At 38.9% G+C, this 9,337-nt stretch overlaps 1 long non-coding RNA gene across 2 annotated transcripts; it reads left to right on the plus strand.

The window, feature by feature from the left end:
* Window positions 1–3,421: 3,421 nt before the first annotated feature.
* Window positions 3,422–6,546, plus strand: LOC311095498. 2 transcript variants are annotated; one of them, XR_014608842.1, is made up of 5 exons: window positions 3,422–3,819; window positions 4,106–4,157; window positions 4,579–4,630; window positions 6,068–6,120; window positions 6,344–6,546. It is a non-coding gene; the product is annotated as an uncharacterized lncRNA (long non-coding RNA). The 2 variants fall into 2 exon arrangements; XR_014608843.1 differs by having other exon boundaries at window positions 6,349–6,546.
* Window positions 6,547–9,337: the final 2,791 nt, after the last annotated feature.

Genomic DNA, 9,337 nt, shown 5'->3' on the forward strand with positions numbered 1-9,337 from the left:
CGTCAGAAACACCAGCGATTTCAAAGCGTGTGTTTGAGACTGTCTTTGGTTCACTGCAGTTTTAAGGAGAAAATACTCAGCAATGGTGTCAACTTATGAATTTACACATGGTTTGTCTTAAAGCACATTAAAAACACCACATAGACATATAAACAACATTAAAAGCTTGTCTTTCACCACAGGGGGACTTTAAATACAAACAAGGGTAGATTTGAAGTATTTCCATTGAGATGCAGCGCTGTTGAGCTTGACCTTTACCCTTCATGTCCTGGTCAAAAGTCCCGTAGTGCTTGTGGAAGGCCAGAATTCAAATAGTCCTTTTTTTCTCTTAATTAATACCCTGTTTCCAAAGTAAAATGAACAGTAAATGTCTTTTGCACCAAGTCTGAGGTTGAATCTGAAATCGCAAACTTCCTTAATATATTAGATTAAAAATTGGTGCATCCCAATTCACATACTGAAGCATTATTCTATGCCATTTTGTAGAAGATATAGTGCAAGTAGTGCGTTCACACTGTACATTACAACAAGAAAAAGTGCACAATGCTGGAGGACAACCTTTAAACCACTAACCATGTTCAGACTGACAGCCAAGTTAAGATTTTTTTTTGCATATCCAAATTATATCCAGATGGGTTTTTGAAAGTCTGGACAGCAATAAATACATAAAACATGAAAATGCTAATTGAAATAAATTTTTTACACTTGCATCTCAGTCTGGATGTCCTGGCTGCTCAAATCAGATTTATTCTGCATCACTCTTAACGCGACACAGCGATTATATCAAAACCGGCGATGAATGCCTGAATGGTTCAGTACACAGTGCACACGATAATATGTCATTTTGGATGCAACTTATGCCTGTATTCATAAACCAGTCGGCTAAAAGTACCCAGATGACCCACTACTTCCAGTGATTGTGCCAATGAGCCAAAACCTGGAATAGGCTTCGCTTTTGACACGAATCTGCCTTTTCCGAACTCATTCTTCTCCCTTTTCCCATTGCACATCTGCTCAGAGAGGGGTTTATTTTAAATAAAAATGAAAAAAATATTCAAAAAGTGGAAATAAAGTGCCTAAAAGTTATTTAATAATGAGGATAAAGAGTTTATAGGTGCAGGGAAGAGCTTTAAGGACCGGCAATGTCATGATAAGGCGGCATCCATTTATGATTTTAATAAATATAATCATAAACACTGAATATTTTGTTATTATTGTATACTGTTTTATAATGTACTACAATACACTAAGGAGCAAATCTTCCAATATTTGCAATACAGTCAAACCAAAAGTTATTCAGAGACCAGATATAATTTTTGATATTTTTTTACTAGTGTGTGCAGGACACTATAGTTCATTCATGTAAGTGAGGAGAGCAAAATAAAGTAAACTGTGAAATATTATACCCAATAATTCTTCATACAGTGACTACCAGTGACATTTATAAATATTGGGACCAAAACTGATTCGGACACTTTGAGCTGATCATGTTTTGCTGAAGTGTGTTTTCTCTGTAATAACTAATGCTCTTTTTACACACAGACTGAACACAATGAAGCATTGCTTGGTGATTGGTTGAGCTAAACCGGTATTATCTAATTGTGTAGTTAAATTTAACAGCTGACAGATATTCAACATAACTCATGTGAGAGACAGTCTAACAGAAGGACGGACAAAACCAGTCAAATATCAGCTGATCTGAGAACTCTGAGTTCTGCTCATATTTTATCATCGTTTTCTAAACTAAATATAACACTGATACGCGAATAAACACTGATAATGTGAGAAATGTTGAAGTGCCTGAATAAATTTTGGTTTGACTGTATAAGTATAAATTGCATCTAACAACTCTTTGCACTATCGCTGCCTTAATAAAAAGCTGATTTTGTGAAGTTTCATGGTGTTGGTAATAATATGCCAGCTATATGTTTGCTTCTCTTCTCACTCTATCAATGACTTGTGGCAAATCTTTGGGTCAGGATGGGCAACAGAAGCGCAGGCTCCCGAAACCTCCCCTTATTCTGCGGTCCTCATTAACAGCTCATTGTTTGGTGGCCCTCGGTTGCACCCGGAGCCCCTGTATCCTCATCCCAGTCTCCCAGTCACTCCCAACTGGTGACCGTTGCTATGGTGATGCTTCAGGCCCGCTCAGGAATCCCCAGCCGAACAGTGGGATTCGGGATGGGGGAAGACGTCTCAGTGGGAAAGATCCTTATATTGGGCAGAATGACGCCAGGACTCTTGGGAAAGGCAATAAACTGCTGCTGTATGTCATTCAGGCCGTCGCTGTCGTCAATGACATCATTATTCTGTGGGAAATGTAATGATGCTTAAAAGTCACGGCTTGAATACAATAGGACATCTAGAGGCATTAGACCTCTCTGAACTCAATAACTATTTAGTTTTGATTCATAATAGGCACAACTGCAAGTACACACTTATTAACACACAGTATTTTTTTTTTTTTTGGCCAATACGTTTTGACCTTAAAAAAAAAGGCTGGTTTTCACTAATGTGGAAGGTATAGTCCGGTGCACTGCATTGTGGGATACAGTATTACACCCTGTGTACTTTGCTGTATACTGCACATTTTAATAATAGGTCATCTAGCTATTTTTGTCCAACATCAAATTAGCATAATTATAGCCTAACAGAATATTCTGTAGAAATAGTGTTCTGAATTTTTTTGCATCTTTTTTTTTTTTTTTACACACAAACATCCATTCATATTTGAAATAGATAGATAGATAGATAGATAGATAGATAGATAGATAGATAGATAGATAGATAGATAGATAGATAGATAGATAGATAGATTGGTTACACTTTATTTAAGGTGTCATTGTTACAGTGTAATTATATATTTAAGTACTGAGTAATATTAATAAACTACATGTACTTACTATAGGGTTAGGGTAGGATTAGGATTAGGGTTTGACTGAGGGTTAGTTGCATGTAATTATGCATAATTTACTGTTATTACTATGGTAAGTAAATGTAACATATGTAACAAGGACAAAAATAAAGTGTTACCGATTAATTGACTTTTTTTAAAACAATGGTTAAAAGGCTTAAATGTGATCTTATCATTTTATAAAACTTTGCTACCTAAACATGTAGTATAATAATTTTCTGAAATAGTTTAAATTTATAAAATTGGAAACACTTCGACTTATGAATTTACACATGGTTTGTCTTAAAGCATATTAAAAACACCACATAGACATATAAACAACATTAAAAGCCGGATTTTCACCACAGGGGGGCTTTAACAAACAATACATACAGCTAGACAACACTTACGAGTGAATATCTGTTGCTACTGTGCAGCTTCATCATAGGAGTAACGACCGAAATCTAAAGGTACAGCGCCATCTACTGTCTCAACATGAACAATACAAATAGTCTCGACCGTAATTTCAGTGTTGATGCAGGGACTGTGTGCGTACTAGACACGGATTTGTGTCTGAAAATATTTGTACACCTGAACTACTGAATGTACTTCACCAACGGACTGTTCTTCGCCTATTTCAATACATAATGGTATCTATATGGTAATCTGGACGTTGGTAAAGTCATCGCTACAGTAGAGAGCGCGGGGGAAAAAAACTTTGATTTTGCGAATCGATTCAAATGAATCAGTTCATGAGACTGACCGAATCACACGTCACCGCATGACATCACGCTCGCTCTTCTTCGCTGGTATGGAGGAGCGCTATAAAAGCGGCGCGCTCTTCTGTTCGCTCCCTCACTCCGCGATGTCTCAGTGGAAGAGAGCCAGAGCTCATGAAGATGAGAAAGGCAGAATGCTGCAAGAAGGTAAAACATCGATTTTTTTTGCGTACAATTTGTAGAGTTACATAAGTTTGCGGACAGTTTTACAGTTGAATCTATGACGTCTGAAAATGCTAACGTGGGCGCGCGCGGGTTTCAGAAGCACGTGGTTGGTTGTTAACTCGACTTTGATTGGCCGTGTGAAATTCAACAACTTTAAAACAGTGTTTCAGAAGTCACAGTTCTCCCGTGGAGCTTGTAGATGAAACTCCTGTGTGAAAACCAGCACTACTGAATATGTATTGATCACGTATGTCTTTTGTTATTTCAGGAGGCTGAGTGTGTTGTGCAGTGACCCCAGATAAAGATGAAGCGTCTCTAATGTAAGTGTGTGTGTGTGTGTGGACCCAGCGGTAGTCAGCTGACAGGCCGGCCCGTGCCTGAGCCAGTGTTACTCTGTTGTGTGTGTGTGTGTGTGTGTGTGTGTGTGTGTGTGTGTGTGTGTTGTGTGTGTGTTGTGTGTGTGTGGACCCAGCGGTAGTCAGCTGACAGGCCGGCCCGTGCCTGAGCCAGTGTTACTCTGCTGGGAGAGAAAGGCTCCGCCGTCTGTTGCTGGTGCAGGTCTGGCTGTTTTAGTGAGTCCTGCGGGTCAGCACTGGTGGACCGGGCCCTCTGAGAGTGGACTGAGCTCATCACGTGACCCAGCCCTAGTCTGAGGGCCCACACTCCTCACACACGTGTGTGTGTGTGCTTCTCACAGTCACAGGCTCCATCCTGAGAGTCTAACTAATGCTGTTGTTACAGGTCACAGGAGACCCCAGAATACCTTCTTCCAAATGGCCAGTCGTGTTGAGTGGTAAGTGTTTAGTTTTGCCCATTTAAAGTCTGCATGAAATTAAAATTGCCCCTTTCCTTAACCCTTTAGGCACCCTTTAATTTGACATCTTAATTTCAAAAGGCTATATCTTAAAAGTGATAAAAGATAGAGACTTTCTGTAAATTAGAGAAATATTAAGGATGACCCAAAGTTTATGTAGGGATTACATTGTCCCATCTAATTTGCATATGACGTCATATGGTGGCGGCGATCTTGGATTATAGAATTTTCATGAAAAGTCACATGTTTAAATGATAAAATGCAGCACTTCTTTCCCCCCAAAATGTCCCTCACCTTCTGTATGCTATATTGCACAATACTGAATGCTCAGGTAAATAGTAAGTAGTAAACAAACTGTGTAAATCATTACTAATAAATGGTAGAAACAAACCGAATGCATGTAGCGGTTGGCCTTTTGCTGTAGAGATTTTCCATTTACTACATACAGTAGGCACTCTCATTCCATGTATGGGGCACATATATATTATTCATATGACACACAAAGCCGGCATTCCCATCAGCTTGCGATAGACTATGCATAATAGCCCCTCTGCCCCATGTCACACATGAGCAGCGCGGGCGCGGCCAGATCTGCCTCGCACGCGCCGAGTGTGCACAGCTCGGACTACTGTCATTGTCATTGCGACTCCCCACCCTGCCTCCACGTTACCCCCTAACTGTCCTATGAATACTTAGACCTCGTCTAACATACCCGTCTCCACCACAATACTGTCGCCGCGATTGCGGAGAGGCACACGGTCAGAAGACAAAGCTGGCTAGCGCGGTAAAAATCAGTAAAAATCTCCCGCCTCGTTCCCCACAACACTAACACACCTGCTAACTTCGCGATGAACACTCCGACCCCGGGAAACATTGTTCCCACCACTGACATTGGGCAAAGGTTTCACCGTTTGTGCTTGGTGTAGGGCTACTTTCACTTTCAGAATCACCGTCATCATCAGAGTCCGCGAATAGAAGACCCAACACTTCATTGCAGGAAAGCTTTATTGATGCCATTAGATAATAATAATAATAATAATAATAATAATAATAATAATAATAATAATCTAATGCAAATACTTGCTGACGTTGACAACATTGCTCTGATAAAATGGCTCACTCGCACACTAGCTCTGCTTTTGTTCGCACTGATTCAATGCGCTCTAGCTCGAAGATTTTGTATAGAAGCATGACTTTTTTGAGTCTGGGATGAAGTATGACATGTCTGCCATCTAGTGGAGGGGAGGTCGAACGAAATTTGACACCCTATTTGACAAAATCGGCCGTTTTATTCAGTGCCGCATCTTGTCGAGTAAACTTGACCGTGGCGCCTAGAGGGTTAATGCACAAAATACAGCGGTAACGTTAGGGAAGTAAAACGGGTTGTGAATGTCAGCTTTTTCCCCTTCTCTGCAGGAAGAGATGGATGAACACTGAGTTGAAAGGCCATGGAGATCATCCTAGTGCAGGTAACCTTTAATCTGCTCCTCAGTGTTACGATCCAAGCTGATACCATCATGGCAGACGCGCTCCTCTGCTGTGATGTCTTTAACCTTGGAAGAGCATCTGCAGGGTTGGCACTGATTTTTGTTGAGATGGTCTACAGAAATCTGACAAAGAAGCCTGCTACACTTCTCTTAATTTACTATTAATATCGTGATGTGTGTTTGACCGTGCTTTCTTTCGTTGTAGGAAAGGTGTGTGAAGATCTAAAGGAATTCAGATCTGTTGCTGATTTAAACGATCAGTGTTTGCTGTTTACTTGTTTACTTGCAGATTATCAGAGATAATCACTGTATTGCGTTTTCAGGATATGAAGTGTTAAACTGAACGGATGATCTTTGTACTATTTGTAAATAAAATGAATTTGAAAATAAAGGCTGAAGTGATTGTTACTCTTTGTAAGTGTTTATCTTGTAATCAGTTTGTGTTTTTGGTAGGGTAGTTACATGGCAATGGATGGGTTTAAATTGAGTTACTCTTTACATTTCAGTAAAAATGTAATGTTAGCATGTGCTTAAAGTCTGTTACTTTGCACAAGACAAAATATTAATAAATAACTGTAAACAAATTCAAAAATATGAAAAATCCAATATATTGGGATTATAAACTGGTGAGATTTTAATTCTTATATATTTATAGTATTTGTACTTCACATTAATTCACATTGTAAATATAGTCCCACGGCCTGGTTTCACAGACGGCTAAGGTTAAGACAGGGTTAAGCCTAAATTTAATTAGGATATTTAAGAAACTTTTATAACTGTCTTAGAATAAAAACATTACTGTTGTGCATCTTGAGAGAAAATGGTGGCACTGACATTAAGATGCATCAGAGCAATAAGGTATTTGGCAAGCACATGTTTATAGTTGTAATATGAAGGAATATTGATGCTGCTAATCGTTGTTTGACTCAAACTGAAATCCACTTTTGCGTTTGTTACATTTTTCTTAAAATAGCCTTCACTGACACAATGACTGTAATCTGGCATTAATTTCACTGTTTTCACTGAAAATCACTGTTGCGTTATTCGAATTGTTCAAAATAAGAGTTTTTAGTAATGTTTAAATGTTGTTCTGAAATATTTTTTTCTTGTGTGATTTGGTGGGTAGAGCAGTTCTGAATTGCTATACATATATGTAGGGTTGACTCCTTATGTCATTTGGTTACCAGGTGTCTATATGGAGTCTCCAAATGGCCTTTAAAAAAAAAACGCCTTGACATTTCTTGTATAAAAGCTTACAGAAACTACATTTTTGGGAGTATCATCCTCAAGTTTGAATCAAAACATGGTCAGACATTCAGTTTTACATTTATGGTATTTTCAGGCCTTTGACATCAAAGTCTCATACATTTTACCCTAAGTGAAGTTCATTCAAAGAAATCGTTTGTCACGTTCATGTATATTTTACCTTGTTTTACTCTGTTCCTATACTACTTTGAGTTATTATGACTTTTGGGTAAAAACATTTCAAGTTTCAATCTCAAAATTCCGGCCAGTTAATAATTCCTAGAATATCAAAATCGACTGCCGGCGGTAGATCCTTTTCCTATTTAGCACCAAAACTTTGTCTTCATAACATTGTCCGGGAAGCAGACACACTCTGTCAGTTCAAAGCCAGAGTAAAGACACATCTCTTTGACCTAGCATTCACATAATACATTATAGACTTCTATAATCCAATGTTAGGCTGCATAGATTAGATCAGCCGGAACCGGGAACACTTCCCATAAATCCTGATGTACTCGTTACATCATAAGAAGAATGGCATCTACGCTAATTTTAGTGTCTGTGTTTATCCCGAGGTTTTCCCGCAGCCTGCCGGATCCAGGCCGTATCCAGATCTGACGAAGGACCTTCGCCTGGACCCGATGTCAACGCAGTGCTGAAGTGCCAACTAGTCTTATCGCTATGGAGGATCCCTTTACCACTCTACAGATAAAGCGTCGTCGGGAAAGTTCGTTTCGCGTACCTACCCCGAAGTGACAAAAAAAAATTCTGTATCAAAATTTATAAGGAAAGCCCAGTACTTTGTTTAGGCTTGGTTTGTAGGGAATTCCAAACCTGCGCACACATATTCAAACGCACATAACTATAGACCATTTCAACGGCTATTTGTAGATGGAAGGAAGTGACGTGTTTGGCCCTCAGACGTTTCCGGTTAGTTATCGCGCACATTCAAAACAACAGACGGGAGGCGTTTTTTTATGGCAATTGTTCGATTATTTTCATATTCATTCGATAAAACGTCCAAATTTAAATTAGGAGCGTGCTGTTCGGTTGTTGGATGTTCTCTCAGGCCCGGAACTAACTTGCTTTCGGAAATCAAAGCGTTTAGATTTCCAAAAAATAAACGACAGCGTGACGCCTGGATTGCGGCCGTGAAGAGAGAAGGCTGGATACCAACTAGCAACTCTAGGATATGCAGCACACATTTTATCTCTGGTAAGTAAACTACATTTTTGTCACTAAATAATTTGTATTTCTATACGTTAACTAGTTAAGTATGATGAATCATTATTTGAGCTAGCAGTTTGGCTCCGTCATTGTTTTCATATGTAGATAGCAGAGGTGGGAGTAAGTCACACATGTGCAAGTCACAAGCAAGTCTCAAGTCTTAACCTTCAAGTCTCAAGCAAGTCCAAGTCAATTTTGTGAAAAGCAAGTCAAGTCAAGTCAAGTCACTGCTTTATGTCAAGCAAGTCAAGTCAAGTCGTAGCTTGGGTCACAAGTCACTGGCAAGTCATACAAACGTTTGATGATTTCACTGAATTTATATATTAAAATAAGTTAAAACTACAGAAGTTGTGGACTATGGTTTTATTTGCAATTTTTTTTTTAAATATGCATTTCCACATACAGCTGAGTGGTTACTACAATAAAAATAAAAAAAAATAAAAAAATAAAAAAAATTTCAAACTACATAGCCTGAAATGTAAATGTAACTGAAATTAGGCCAACATTAAAGCATGAAAAAATAAATATGGTTTGAAGTAAATGCTTCTCTAGCTAGTTGTTCATTATTCTTTCCCCAAGCTAAGGCTGGTACATTTCTGCTGGATGTGTAGCCCATAATTTTAGATGTCACGCTAGCTTGACTTGTCTTGCTTCTTAATACTTCATTAAAGTGGCTAGCGATGATTCTGCCCTGTCTCTGCTCAAACCACTGTTCACAAGAGGACTG

This window comes from Abramis brama, assembly GCF_963993115.1.
Source record: "Abramis brama genome assembly, chromosome: 13".
NCBI lineage: Eukaryota > Metazoa > Chordata > Actinopteri > Cypriniformes > Leuciscidae > Abramis > Abramis brama.